The sequence below is a fragment of the Rattus norvegicus genome, unplaced genomic scaffold (assembly GCF_021556685.1).
Source record: "Rattus norvegicus strain SHRSP/BbbUtx unplaced genomic scaffold, alternate assembly SHRSP_T2T unassigned-0000041, whole genome shotgun sequence".
NCBI lineage: Eukaryota > Metazoa > Chordata > Mammalia > Rodentia > Muridae > Rattus > Rattus norvegicus.
Genome location: NW_028238794.1, coordinates 37,113 through 52,500, shown reverse-complemented (window position 1 = coordinate 52,500; position 15,388 = coordinate 37,113).

Here is a 15,388-nt window from a genome sequence, read left to right as displayed (position 1 = left end):
CGCGCGCCTCCCCCGGCGCGTGTCCGAGGAGGCGTTGGTCTCGGGAGCCTCCTTCTTTTCCTTTTTTTCCGGCCAACGGGGGTAGACCAGTACTCCCGGCGGCACTCTGTCTTTTTTTTCCCCTCTTGAAGGAGGTCGACCAGATGTCCGAAGTAGCGGGCGACGGGGGCCCCCCCGCGCGGTCGACCAGATACCGGCTTTGGACTCTTTTTTTTTTTTTTTTTTTTTTTTAATACTATACGTTATATATATTATATATATATGCACACACACATAAACTCTTTCCTCTGAGCTTCTCAGAGGTCGACCAGTACTCCCTGCCGGCACTGTCTTTTTTTTTTTTTTTTTTCCTCTTGAGGGAGGTCGACCAGATGTCTGAAGTATCCGGCGACGAGAGCCCTCGCACGGCTTTGGACTTTTTTTTTTTTTTAATAAAATCTATCTATCTATCTATCTATCTATCTATCTATCTATCTATCTATCTATCTATCTATCTATCTGTATCCATGTATATCTTTCTTTCTTCTGAGATTCTCGGAGGTCGACCAGTAGTCCCGACGGCACTTTGCCTTTGATGATCCCTCTCCAATTGTCCTAGGTCGACCAGATGTCCCTAACATATGGCGACGCGTACTTTACTCGATCCACCTGGTATTGACTTCTGGCTTTTTTTTTTTCAATTTATTAATGATATACCTATAATATATAATATATAATATATTATATATCGACCAGTTGGAAAACGAGGTCGACTAGTTGTCCTATGCCTTACATACAAAGCAGTGACTGGTACTTGCAGTACTATGATTTTTTTGTTTTTGTTTCTTTTTCTTTTTTTTCGGAGCTGGGGGACCGAACCCAGGGCCTTGCGCTTGCTAGCTAGGCAAGCACTCTACCACTGACCAACTGAGCTAAATCCCCAACCCCAGTACTATGTTTCCGCCCCCCCCCCCTTTGGTTTACATTCAATCTCTCTCTCTCTCTCTCTCTCTCTCTCTCTCTCTCTCTCTCTCTCTCTCTCTCTCTCTCTGTGTGTGTGTGTGTGTGACAGGGGAGGGTCGGCCAGTTGTCCCTTCCATTATAAGCAAACTGAAGGTATCAATTGGTCAGCTGAATAGTTCTCTGCTTTCCATTGTTCTCACCATCTCTCCAGTCGTATTTTTTATAAATATTGAATATTAAATATATGTGGGGGGGGTGTGGCTGTGTGTGCATGAGTTCCTAGGTACGAACCTGAGGGAGGGAGGGAGGAGGGAAGGAAGGAAGGGAGGGAGGGAAGGAAGGTCGACCAGTCAGCCTCCTTTCTTTTTTTTTAAAGTTATTTCCTCTTCTTTTCCAGAATTATTTATTTTGTGTCTATGAGTACACTGTAACTATCTTCAGACACACCAGAAGAAGGCCTCATCCCATTACCGATGGTTGGGAGCCACCATGTGCTTGCTGGGGATTGAAAACTCAGGACCTCTGGAGGAGCGGCCAGGGCTCTTAACCGCTGAGACATCTCTCCAGCCCTCTTTTTCCAGTTTTAAATAAGCCTCGTTAGTTGAGCGATCTGGGGAGTTGCTTTTCTTTCCAATTTGTGTGTGTGTGGGGGGGGCAGCAATGGATCCAGTATCCAATTCCCCTTTCTCTCGATAACATCTTATTACAGTAAGATGGCTCGATTTCATTTGCAATTACTTTCTTATTCTAGACGAAGGTTGATGAATAAATCTTCTTGTCGCTCCATGAAGGAGGGAATAAAATAATATTTGGCTAGGTCTATATTCCTTCATTTTTATTTCTCTTTGTTTCTTGTCCTTTCTTTAAAAGAAAGAGGTCAACAAATCGGTGTGTACCACCACCACCACCACCACCACCACCACCACCACCACCACCACCACCACCACCACCGAGTTGTAGGGATCCATTATGGGCCCCTGTCTGTCTGCCTGTCTGATTCATTCGTGTTTATTTAAACGTCCTCCAATGATGGTTGTGCAGTGAAAGAAATGCGTGCCCGAGCTCGAGCTCGTGCGCAAACACACACACACACACACACACACACACACACACACACACACACACACCACACGGGGGGGGGGGCAATGGGGGGTGAGGAGGAGGAGGAGGAGGAGGAGGAGGAGGAGGAGGAGGAGGAGGAGGAGGAGGAGGAAAGCTTGGGTTGGGTGGTTTGAGGATTTGAAGGTTTAGCCCTGCAATGTTCCTTACAACTTAAAAACTTTGTGACACACAAAGCGATATTCATTTTCTCCTTCTACTTTTCACTCTGTAGACCAAGATGGCAGACTATATCAGCCTTTGTGGAATGTGACCTTGTATTGCTTTGCCCTACTCTGCTCTGCTCTGCTCTGCTCAACTTAACAGACGTGTTTTTGCTTTTGTTTATGATTTTTGCTTGCTTGCTCGCTCGCTCCCATGACTTGACTGTGGTTTCCCTTTCTATTACAGCACGGTGACCAGACTGCCTTGGGGTAATCAGAAAGGAGGCCAGAAGCAGTCTTTTTTCTGACGCACTGAGACTACATACCAGCCGATTTGGAGGAAAAGATATCCCTCTCTCCCTCCCTCCCTCCCTCCCTCCCTCCCTCCCTCCCTCCCTCCCTCCCTCCCTCCCTCCTTGACCCATTTTCCCTCTTTCCCGATACACTCAATAAATTTAAAGTAAATCAATGAATCAAGTCTCTAGTAATTTATTTGTTGGGATTTATTTGTTGGAAATTATCCCTCCACACCTTCGCCCCTCCCCCCACCACTCGAGGATGTCTCCCTGGGGGGGGGCGGGGGGGTTGGGTGGACTCGTGTAGGCATACCTCTCCTCCCTTGGCTTTCCGGTCCACTTCGCTCCAGCATACCTAACTCTTTGGAAATGGTAATAGAGTTCATGACACACCCTCACAGAGAGAGGAAGAGTCCGATCGTTCACTGATTCGCTCTCAGCCAGCCTCGCCCTGACAGCTCAGGCATGTCTAAATCCGAATGTGGGCAATATTTACATGACTTGACTTGGTGCTTCTAACTTTTTCTCTCTCTTTTTTTTTTTCTTCTTTAGTATTTTTTTCTTTACCCTACAAACAGCACACTGCAGCTGTCTTCGGACACACAGCAGATCGATCCCATAACAGAGGGTTGTGAGCCACCATGGGAATAGAACTCAGGACCTCTGGAAGAACACAGTCAGAACTCTTAACTGCTGACTCCATTATTTCCGATTAATGTTTAATGTTTATTTTATTTTATTTTATTTTATTTTATTTTATTTTCGGAGCTGGGGACCGAACCCAGGGCCTTGTGCTTCCTAGGCAAGCGCTCTACCACTGAGCTAAATCCCCAACCCCAATGTTTAATGTTTAAATAAATAAACCTTGTAAAGAAATTAAGCATCTTAAAACCATAGGCATGTGCATCCCCTCCTCATTCGTTCATTCCCTCGCTCATTCATTCAGACAGACAGACAGACAGACAGACAGACAGACAGACAGACAGACAGCAACCAAAGTCTAGCCTTTAACAAAGCAAGAAAGCATACCCTGCGGGACGCACAGATGAATTCCTGAGGCTTACCCTGCAGAGCTTACATGAGGCTTAGTAAAGGACTGACCTGACAACAGCTACCTACATACGTTGAAAAGTCTACCTGGTATTGACGGATGATGACAAACTGTATGTGTGATACAAAACTGTATGTGTGGTTCCCCTTATAACTCATCTCGAAGAGCCCAGCTGTTGGGGCTCGTTCTTTTGGGGGGAAATGGAGGCTTTTCATCTTTCCCAAAGCTCCTCCTAGATCCTTTCTGTCCATCTGTCCATCCGTCCGTCCGTCCGTCTGTCCGTCCGTCCGTCCATCAAATTCTACCCTAGGCCTGCCCTTAGGTTGGTGGTCGTCCATTGAGTGCTAGTGACTTCTGACTTGTCTCTGTCTTCCCCTCTGAGAACTGTATTTAGATCTGATGCAGGCACGCAGGCAGGCAGGCAGGCAGGCAGGCAGGCAGGCAGGCAGGCAGGCCCTCCCTCGTTTTGAAACAGACAGACAGACAGACAGACAGACAGACCAAAGGGTCAATGACTGACTGCACTTAAAGGGGCTGTTGACTCCTCTTTGGAGTTACCGCTGTTTAAAACTTGCTTGATAAAATAAAGTCATCGAATCCAAACTACGCAAAGGGGACACTATAACAAATTACGACTGCTTGTGTATATAGAAAACAGGGTTTTTTCTTTCCCTTATTCCATTATGTATGTTTGCTTTTCTTCAAGAATAAAACCGGCTAGGTGGTGCCTCGGAGACTTTTTTTTTTTTCCCCCCAGGAGTCCCTTCGGGCCCTGCCAGCGGGAGCCTGGACCTCTGAGGCCAGAGAGGGTGTGCTGTATCCCCGGCTCGCTCCCTCCCTCCTGGGATCAATCTAAAAAATGGACAGTTTTGGACACAAGCTTAAGTAATGTTCAGCTCATTCATGCAAGAGAGATGTAGGAAGGACAACACCCCCACCCCCACCCCCACCCCTACCCCCACCCGACCAAATAATACCCTAACCAATAAAAACTAGCTCCTTACTCCTCCGCCTGAGGATTTCTGCGGTCTCATGGTTTGTTCTTGGTTGTTGTTGTTGTTGTTGTTGTTGTTGTTTTGTTTTGTTTTGTTTTGTTTTGTTTTGTTTTGTTTTGTGTTTTTCAGACTTTAAGACAAATGTAGGGGTTGGGGATTTAGCTCAGTGGTAGACCGCTTGCCTAGGAAGCACAAGGCCCCGGGTTCGGTCCTCAGCTCCGAAGAAAAAGGAAGAAAAAAACAAAAACAATAAGACAAATGCTTGTTGTGATTCTCATTTCATTTCAAGGCTGCTATTCTCTAAATCAGAAGGACTCCCTTACAATTCTTCATGGGTAAACTTGCTTTACATCCCTGACATCAACAACAAAAAGAATTCAGAAAGTGGTGATGGACCAATCTGTTTGGGTGTTTCTTGCCTGCTTGACCTTGACTCGCACAAGAGAGCATAGAGAATAAAATAAAGTAGGTGGATGGAGAGATGGCACCGTCGTTAAGAGCACTGATTGCTCTTACAGCGGTCCTGAGTTCAATACCCAGCCAACACATGGCGGCTTGCAACCATCTGTAATTGTCAATCATGCCCTCTTCTGGGGTGTCTGAAGACACCTACAGGGTACTCGAATAGACATAAAACAAACAAACAAACAAACAAACAAATCTTTAACAATTAAAAACAAAAAGAATAAAATAAAGCGAAGGACCCGCCTTGGAGACCTGCCCGGTATTGCTCCAGAGTCTACTTTTTAAAACACAGAGGTAGGGGTTGGGGTTTTAGCTCAGTGGTAGAGTCCTTGCCTAGCAAGCTCAAGGACCTGGGTTCAGTCCTCAGCTCTGGGAGAAGAAAAAAAATACACACACACACACACACACACACACACACACACACACACACACACACACAGAGAGAGAGAGAGAGAGAGAGAGAGAGAGAGAGAGAGTTTGACAGCAATAAAAAACAAAACAAAACCACTTTAAAATACAGAGATGTAAGGATACTCAGAGGGCTCAGAGGAAGCAACCAAGTGTTTGTTATATGGGTGCCAACAATATGGTTCATCTCTTCTTCTCTTCCACGTGGCATGGTGGCCAAGGTGGTGGGGAAACCACACAGTGAAAGGAATTGAACTACAGCACACAAGCAAGTCTCCCTCCCAGACATGAATAAAACTGAAATTAGGCTAAATGTACAATGAAAGGAAGCCAGGTGTTCGTGCATGTCTTTATTTCCATCATTCAAGAGGCAGAGGTGTTTAGAACTGTGTCTCTGTGAGATAGAGGAAGGCAGGCAGGCAGGCAGGCAGGCAGGCAGGCAGGCAGGCAGGCAGGCAGGCAGGCAGGCCTGATCTAGGTACTGATTTCCAGGTCTATGTGCAGACACCCCTGACTCAAATAAAGGAGTGAAAAGGAAAAAAAAATACAATTCACCTGGAAGGGTCAGCCAGCCATCAGATGCAGTGAACTAGAAAATTGGGATTCTCAACTGAGGCCTGTTCCCTCCCTCCCTCCCTCCCTCCCTCCCTCCCTCCCTCCCTTCCTTCCTTCCTTCCTTCCTTCCTTCCTTCCTTCCTTCCTTCCTTCCTGGCTTACAGACAGCCAGGTCCAAGCCCAAAAGAGTCCAGCAAGGAGCTTAGAGACTATGAGAGAGTGCACAGGTGTTCTAGGGAGGAATCAGCTCACCACCCAGCATCCCCATTTGGGTTCTTGTGCAATCGACACAGGGAGATTGACAATCTGGAATTTAGTGAGAAATCAAACAAGGGACACAGAATGCAAAATATTTATTTACACAGCAAGTGGGTCAGTTGGATTAGCAAGCTAGGACACCCACCCCCGACCCCATCCCAGCCCCCTACCACTGCCGGGTCTCCCTTCCTTGTTATCCCTTTCTCATGCCTCCCTCAATATGGGCACAGAGGACCAGGAACATGTTTCTCTCAAAAACGCGTTTTCTGCTGTGAACTCAGTCTGGCAGAGAGTGAGTGGGTGAAGGATCCCTAAAGACCAGAGAGTTTATTAGAGGAAGGCTACCTCACAGTGTTCTTCACACCAGGAACAACAACAACAACAACAACAACAACAACAACAACAACAACAACAGCAACAGCAACAGCAACAGCAACAGCAACAATGAATCAACAAATGGTGGACAGGAGATGAGCAGGGATGCTGGGGGGATGGGAGGGAGGGTAGGGCTGGTGAATCTGCACCTCCCTGAAGGTCTGCCTGTGAAATACTGGTTGATATATGCCTAGTTGAGGACAATATTCCCCTCTCCTGTGGTTTTCAATGGGACATGACTTCATTGCCAGAGACTATGGAATTGTTTCCATTTTCCCCTTCAAGAACTGTGTTTAGATCTGTTACAGACAGGCTCTGGGTTTTGAAACAAACAAACAAACAACACACACACACACACACACACACACACACACACACACACACACAACGAGAGAGAGAGAGAGAGAGAGAGAGAGAGAGAGAGAGAGAATAGAGAAAAACAGAGACAGACACAAGAGAATTTGATCTCTCTCTCTCTCTCTCTCTCTCTCTCTCTCTCTCTCTCTCTCTCTCTTTCTCTCCCCCTCCCCCCTCCCCTAGTTTCTCAGACTGGGTTTCTCTGTATTCGTCTGTAGGGCGGGAAGGACTGAAACTCTCAGATTCACCTTTCTCTGCCTCCCTAGTGCTGCTTTGATGGTAGTTTGGGGAGATTGGGATAGGAAGTAAAAAAGCTTGAGTGCTGATATCAAAGCCTCCCCTCCCCCCCACATGCATGCATGCATACACACACACACACACACACACACACACACACACACACACACACACACACACACCCCTACCTGTCTCCTTCACACAGTTATTAAAAACTTTTTAACTGTGATTTAGAAAGTGTCTAGGGCTGGAGAGATGGCTCAGCGGTTAAGAGCACCCGATTACTCTTCCAGAGGTCCTGAGTTCAATTCCCAGCAACCACATGGTGGCTCACAACCATCTGTAAAGAGATCCGAAGCCCTCTTCTGGTGTATCTGAAGACAGCTACAGTGTACTTATATATAATAAATGAATAAATCTTTAAAAAAAAAAAAAAAAAAGAAAGTGTCTAGATCATAGCTTCAGAGTCAGCACATCCTCTCCATACAGAAGACACTGACTGACTGACTGACTGACTGACTGACTGACAGACGGACGGACGGACGGACGGACACACACACACACACACACACACACACACACACACACACACACACAAATACATATTTATATATTTAAAATGATGCTTAAAAAAAACCCGTCTTCCTGTATAACGGAGGTTTAAAGGGAATCTGGCTGACAGCACGTTTTTGTGGTGTTTTAATTCCTTTTTTTTTTTTTTAACCAAATAGGAGGGAGATCTGTTGTCCCTTTTATTAAAAGCCAAAGTATTAAGTGGCGAGCCGATGTTTCAACTTTCACCATTCTGTTCCTTTCACCAAAAAGAGGGGGTTCTTTGGCTTTTCCTTTCCTTTTTGAAACAAAACCAGTTGGCCTAGCTTCCCTGTTCCTTTTCCCTCTTCCACGGTATGCTCGATGAAATAAAGTAAACAAATGAAGTTTCTAGTTATGTATTTGTTTGGGAGACCCGAACTATCTCTCAAGAGAGAGTTGCGGGTGTTGGGGATTTAGCTCAGTGGTAGAGCGCTTGCCTAGCAAGCGCAAGGCCCTGGGTTCGGTCCCCAGCTACGGAAAAAGAAAAAAAAAAAAGAAAAAAAAAAAAAGAAAGAAAGAAAGAAAGAAAGAAAGAAAAGAAAAAAAGAAAAGGAAAAAAAAAAGAGCGAGTTGCATCTCCCCGCCGCCCCCCCACACACAAGGCCTCCTCCCTGTATGTGGGGGGAGGGGGAGGGGTGGACAGGAGCTAGCTGAGAGGGGGTGGGGTGGGGCGGGGCTGGAGAATATGCAGGTCCCTGAAGGTCAGTCGGGGAAATACTGCTGCTGCCCTAGCACGCTTCAGTGCCTCTTTAGAGTTTAGAGTTTTCTAAAGTTTTCTGCCTGAAATCAGCGAGTGATGATTTCACTGTGAAATGATGTCTGATCATCGCTCTCGCTGTCCTGTCAGGGCTCCGGCTCCTGGCAAATGTCTGACTGAAGGAAACCTTAGTTAGACTCACACCCAGCTGTTTGGAAATGGTAATGGAGTTGATAGCACACCCTGGGGGAAAGAGGCAGACTCCCTTTTTGCTCACTCTCAATTCCCAGCCTCGCCCTGCCAGCTCGGGGATTTCTAAGTAAGGGTGAATCTGGACCATATATGTACAGGGTTTGGCGTTTCTGATTCATGTTTAATGTTTAGTTAAATAAAGCTTGTCAAGGGCTGGAGAGATGGCTCCGAGGTTAAGAGCACTCACCGCTCTGCTCTTCCAGAGGTCCTGAGTTCGATTCCACAGAAACCACATGGTGGCTCACAACCCTCTGCAAAGGGATATCCCATGCACTCTACTGCCCTGTGTATATGAAAAGGGCTTTAGTGTACTCAATGTAAGTGAAAATAAATAAGTAAACCTTTAAAAGAATGAAACAAAATGAAGCTTGCAAAGAAATTGAGCATCTTAAAATGCCAGGCACGTTTATCCGCTCCTTTTTTTTTATTTCGTGTGTGGATCACATAACCACAGAGGTGGTTCCCCTTTCCTTAACCTCGACAGCCCAACTGGGACAGAAGTGCAAACTATCATCTACCTATCTGGGAGTGGAGTGGTTGGATACAGGGAGATGGAGCATTTGCAGTTAGTAAAGTTCTGATGTCGGTTTTTATTTCCTTTCATTTTTGGATAGATATCGGGAGCCTTTTTTTTTTTTAAGTACAAATTTTGTTTTCTGTGCAACATTCTGATCATAGTTTCCCATCGCAAAGCTCTTTCCAGATCCTTCCTCCCCATCCACCACCCCGTACTAACCCAGGCCTGCCCTTAGATGTGGTTGATGCATACCCAGGTGAGTCTCCATTGGAGAAAGGACGATATTCCCATCTCCTATGACTGTCAATGGCCGATGACCTAAATGCCAGTGACTTCGGACTTGACTCCATTTTCCCCTCTGAGAACTGGGTTTGGATCTGTTGAACGCAGGCAGGCCCTCGGTTTTGAAACAAACAAACAAACAAACAAACAAACACACCAAAAAATATTTAAAGCAGGCAACAACTGCCTGCACGCCAAGAGACTGTTGACTCCTCTTTGGAGATAGTACGATGTGAAACTTGCTTAATAAAGTAGAGTCCACACAACACAAAGGGAACACTTTAACAAATTATGAAGGAGAGAGGGGGGGGGGTATGTTTATCTACCTCCTCTTGTTTCTCAGACTAGAGATTTCATCTTCCTCTGTCTCTCGAGTGCTGGTGGCTTTGCTGCTGGTTTGGGGGGGGGATTGGGATAGGGATAGGAAGAGAAAAGGCTTGAGTGCTGATTTTAAAGCTCTCTCTCTCTCTAAAGCTCTCTCTCTCTAAAGCTCTCTCTCTCTCTCTCCCCCCCTCCTTCTCTCTCTCTTTACACACACACACACACACACACACACACACACACACACACACACACACACACACACACACACACTGGAGAGGAAGACAGGAAGACCTATCTAGATGCAACGTGAAGAAGGCCTATGTCAGATGAGTTAATGGCTAGGGAACTGTTAGCTGGCTAGTCTGCCATTTTGTTGCAGTTGCTAATATTATAAGGACACTTTCTCATTGGTTGTTTCTGCTGTTGCTGCCAGAATTCATTACATATTCTGTTAGGCTCTTCTGTGTGATAACACACTCAGAAACCGAACACTGTTGAAGTCAGTCTAACTGCTTTCTTTGTTGTCTAGTTACCCGCAATAATCTTGGACCTGAACTGAACACCCAGCAGCACTTCCCGCACCCACCCATGTATAAGCTTTTATAACCTGGACCACCAACACTAGAGCGACAGGGCAGACAGAGACTATTTGGAACCGGACTTCCATTTTGAGTTTTTGTTTGTGTTCTTGTTTTTTTCTCCTGTCCTGTCCTGTCCTGTCCTGTCCTGTCCTGTCCTGTCCTCTCTGTCTGTATGTCTGTCTGTCTGTCTGTCTGTCTGTCTGTCTGTCTGTAAATCCACACATATAGTTCTTTCCACATCTTATATCTCAAAACAAATAATGCTTGCTGTGATCCTCATTTCATTCAAGGGTACTACTCTCTAGACCAGAGGAGCCCCCTTACAATTCTCCACAGGTAGTGATGACCGGAGTGTTCAGTGCGACTAAGCAGGAATTATATGGTTGCCGCCATTATGCTTGATCTTACCGAAGGTAGGGTTGCGGGGCATGGTTGCCACGATGGCGACCAGTAGACCGTGATTGAGGAGACGGAACAATAATTAACCTACAATTCTCCCTCTCTGTCAACTGTTTCTCTGTCACTCTCTGTCTCTCTTCCCTCCTTCCCTCCCCCGTCTCTCAGACCTGAATGAGCATTGGAACTAAAGTAAATGTACATGTGAAAAGAAGCCAGGTGTGGTGCTGCATGTCTTTGATTGCATCACTTGAGAGGTGAAGGTGGGTAGAACTCTGTGAGCAGGCTGCAGACCTGAACCAGGTACTGATTTCCAGGGCTTTTGTGCAAAGACCCCTGACTCAACTAAAGAAATGAGGAGGAAAATAAAGAAACAGATACAATTAACTTGGAATAAACCAAACAAACTAAGAAAAAGGAAAGGCAGTAATGGAGTGGCCTGGCTTACAGAGGAGGGGCAGACATTTATCTGCCATTGCCTCCTCGGTTGAACACACAAACACACGCATGGGGGAGGGGGGAGAGACAGAGACAGAGAGAGACAGAGAGACAGAGAGAGGAAGAGAGACAGAGACAGGGAGACAGAGAGAGAGACAGACACAGAGAGAGAGAGACAGACAGACAGAGACAGAGAGACACAGAAAATTCGATCCCTGTCTCTCTCTCTCTCTCTCTCTCTCTCTCTCTCTCATCACAGGCTGAGCTCAGGGACAGTGAGTTCCACACTCACTCAGAGAAAAACTCTGTCTCCAGTCACCCTCACCCACACGCCTTCAAAATGATCCATTGTACTATTTTAGATTTATGTCTGAGGAGCCCCTCTCCCTCCGCCTCCTCCTGTTACGTTGTAGAAACGTTTAATCCCAAACAGGGCTTCTCTCCTACCCTGCCTTGATGATTCTGTTCCTGGATAAAAGATACACAAGCTTTATTATCTACAGGAAGCCTTAAATAGCACTAGAAGACCTGGGCAGGCAGATATCTACCCTCTAGGTTGTTAGTTTTGGGGGTTTTGTTTGTTTGTTTGTTTTTGTGTTTTTTGTTGTTGTTTTTAATTTTTTTAGATTTGTTTTTTATTTATCTGAGTATGCTGCAGTTATCTTCAGACACACCAGAAGAGATCAATCAGATCTCATTACAGATGGTTGTGAGCCACCATGTGGTTGCTGGCAATTGAACTCAGGACGTCTGGAAGAGCAGTCAGTGCTCTTAACCGCTGAGCCATCTCTCCAGCCCCTGTTGTTGTTTTTTGTTTTGGTCAAAAACCTGGATTCTCGGGGTTGGGGATTTAGCTCAGTGGTAGAGCGCTTGCCTAGCAAGCGCAAGGCCCTGGGAAGAGCAAGGTCCCCAGCTCCGGAAAAAAAGAAAAGAGGAAGAAAAAACAAACAAAACAAACAAAACAAAAAAAACCCTCTGGATTCTCAGGAGCTGTGTGGTGTGTCCTCTTATGTTCTGGTGCCCTCTTCTGGCATGCAGACATATAGGAATCAGAGAGAGCCCACATTTTTGTCCAGGAACAAACAAACTGCCAAACTGCCAAACAAACAACAAAGGATTGTAGGTTTTGACTGGCTCTGTAGGTTTCAGAGAAAGGCAGGGCAGACCTCTGTGAGTTTGGGACTAGACTACTCTACCGAGCAAGTTCCAGGGAGGGATTCCACAGGAGCACAGTGGACTGGACAAAATTTTGACTTTGTAATTTTATTTTTTGCCCAATTGGGATTTATGATTTGATTGTCACAAAACTTATACCTTTCATTTTATTTTATTTTCGGCCAAAATTTCATTTTCAGTTTCACTTCCGATTTAACTTTTAATTTCTTGTCGCGCTTATGTTCGGATCGAGTTAATTCTCTGGGGAGCTGTGCCCTTGCCACTGGTGCTGGCAGAAGGGGATCCCGAGATCTAGAGGTTCTGTGTGGTGGGCTGTGTGGCAGAGGAAAAAAATGAAATTAAGAACATATATAAATCTATGGATTTGTATAAGGAGAAACGTATGGTATGGTGGGAAGATGTAAGGGAGAGAAAAATAAAAAAAAAAGATAGATAGATAGATAGATAGATAGATAGATAGATAGATAGATAGAGTGATTCATGCTCCCAGCCTCCTATGTACAGAGTTCCCCGAGGCGTTTTTACTCGCCAAATAAAGACTGCGGTGTTTCCCAACACACCATGTGAATGTCCGTGGCTGTCGAAATTATTTCATTTATGTTTTTCACGTTTGTCGTCCGTGTCACTTCAAAGGCCATTGTGACTTCAGTCTTGTTATTGATTCATATATGCTTTCTATTTCTTTTCATTTTTCAAAACCTTTTTGTCTAAATTGTATTTGTCATTCACCTTGATTTAAACATTTATTAAAGTCCAGTTTGCCATTTATTCGTATTTACTCGTACTTTATTATTATTTTATAAATTTATTCCATCATTTCGTTTCAGTCGTCTATATTTGCCCTTCCTCTCGTTCCCGCTTTTCTTTTTTTTTCTTTTTTCTTTTTTCTTTTTTCAGAGCTGGGGACTGAACCCAGGGCCTTGCATTTGCTAGGCAAGCACTCTACCACAGAGCTAAATCCCCAACCCCGTCGTTCCCACTTTATGTCTGTTAACATTTAATTGTTTTATCTCCCTTGTCCTTCTGTGTCCCTCGTCTTAATTTCTGCTTTATTGTTTTCTTTTTTTTTTTAATTTATTTATTTAACGCATGTGAGTACACTGTAGCTGTCTTCAGACACACCAGAAGAGGGCATCAGATCTCATTACAGATGGTTGTGAGCCACCATGTGGTTGCTGGGATTTGAACTCAGGACCTCTGGGAGAGCGGTCAGTGCTCTTAACCGCTGAGCCATCTCTCCATCCCATCTGTTTTATTGTTTACATCGCACTTACTCTGTTTTTATGGCGATCTATTAACTTTTTTCCATGTCAGTCGTCGGTATCTGTTGATCACCTTGATTTTATTTTTTTTTTTCTTTTTTCTTTTTTTCGGAGCTGGGGACCGAACCCAGGGCCTTACTCTTGCTAGGCAAGCGCTCTACCACTGAGCTAAATCCCCAACCCCGATCACCTTGATTTTTGTTTTATTGTTTATTCACATTGACTCTTTATTCATTATTATTTTTAAGTAAAATAAAATAAATAAAATTTAAATATGGTAAAAATATTTGTTAAACAGATATTAAAAGGGAGGTCTACAGCAGATTTTTAAACTAACGGGCACACACACACACACACACACACACACACACACACACACACACACACAAATTTCTCCCAGAGGTCCTGAGTTCAATTACCAGCAACCACAAGGTGGCTGACAACCATCTGTAATGGGATCTGATGCTCTCTTCTGGTGTGTCTGAAAATAGCTACAGTGTACTCTTACGCATAAATAAAATAAATAAATCTTTAAAAAAAAAATAAAATATGAGGTTGGCTCTCTTTGCTCCTCTCTTTGCTCTTTTGCTCTTCCTCTCTTCCCCTCTTCCCCTTTGTCCCTTCTCTCCCCATTCCCCTCCCAAATTCTCTCCACGTGCTCATGACTGGCCTTTACTCTCTTCTTCTACCTTTCTTCTCTCATTAAACCTCTCCGTGGAGGGGGAGGGGTGTGTGTGTGAGTGGGGGGAGGGGGGAATGAGGTTGACCAGTCTTCCTGTGTAACAGAGGTTTAAAAGGAGGCTGGTCGACAAAACGTTTTTTTTTGTGGTTTTTATTCTCTCTCTCTCTCTCTCTCTCTCTCTCTCTCTCTCTCTCTCTCTCTTTCTCTCTCTCTCTCTTAATCAACTCGGAAGTCGATCTGCTGTCCCTTTTATTAAAAGCCAAAGTATTAAGTGGCGAGCCGATGTTTCAACTTTCACCATTCTGTTCCTTTCACCAAAAAGAGGGGGTTCTTTGGCTTTTCCTTTCCTTTTTGAAACAAAACGAAAGGAGGAGCTCGACCAGTTGGCCTAGCTTCCCTGTTCCTTTTCCCTCTTCCACGGTATGCTCGATGAAATAAAGTAAATAAATGAAGTTTCTAGTTATGTATTTGTTTGGGAGACCCGAACTCTCTCTCAAGAGAGAGTTGCATCTTCCCGCTGCCGCCCCCCCCCCCACACACACACACAAGGCCTCCTCCCTGTATGTGGGGGGAGGGGAGGGGTGGACAGGAGCTAGCTGAGAGGGGGTGGGGTGGGGCGGGGCTGGAGAATATGCAGGTCCCTGAAGGTCAGTCGGGGAAGTACTGCTGCTGCCCTAGCACGCTTCAGTGCCTCTTTAGAGTTTAGAGTTTTCTAAAGTTTTCTGCCTGAAATCAGCGAGTGATGATTTCACTGTGAAATGATGTCTGATCATCGCTCTCGCTGTCCTGTCAGGGCTCCGGCTCCTGGCAAATGTCTGACTGAAGGAAACCTTAGTTAGACTCACACCCAGCTGTTTGGAAATGGTAATGGAGTTGATAGCACACCCTGGGGGAAAGAGGCAGACTCCCTTTTTGCTCACTCTCAATTCCCAGCCTCGCCCTGCCAGCTCGGGGATTTCTAAGTAAGGGTGAATCTGGACCATATA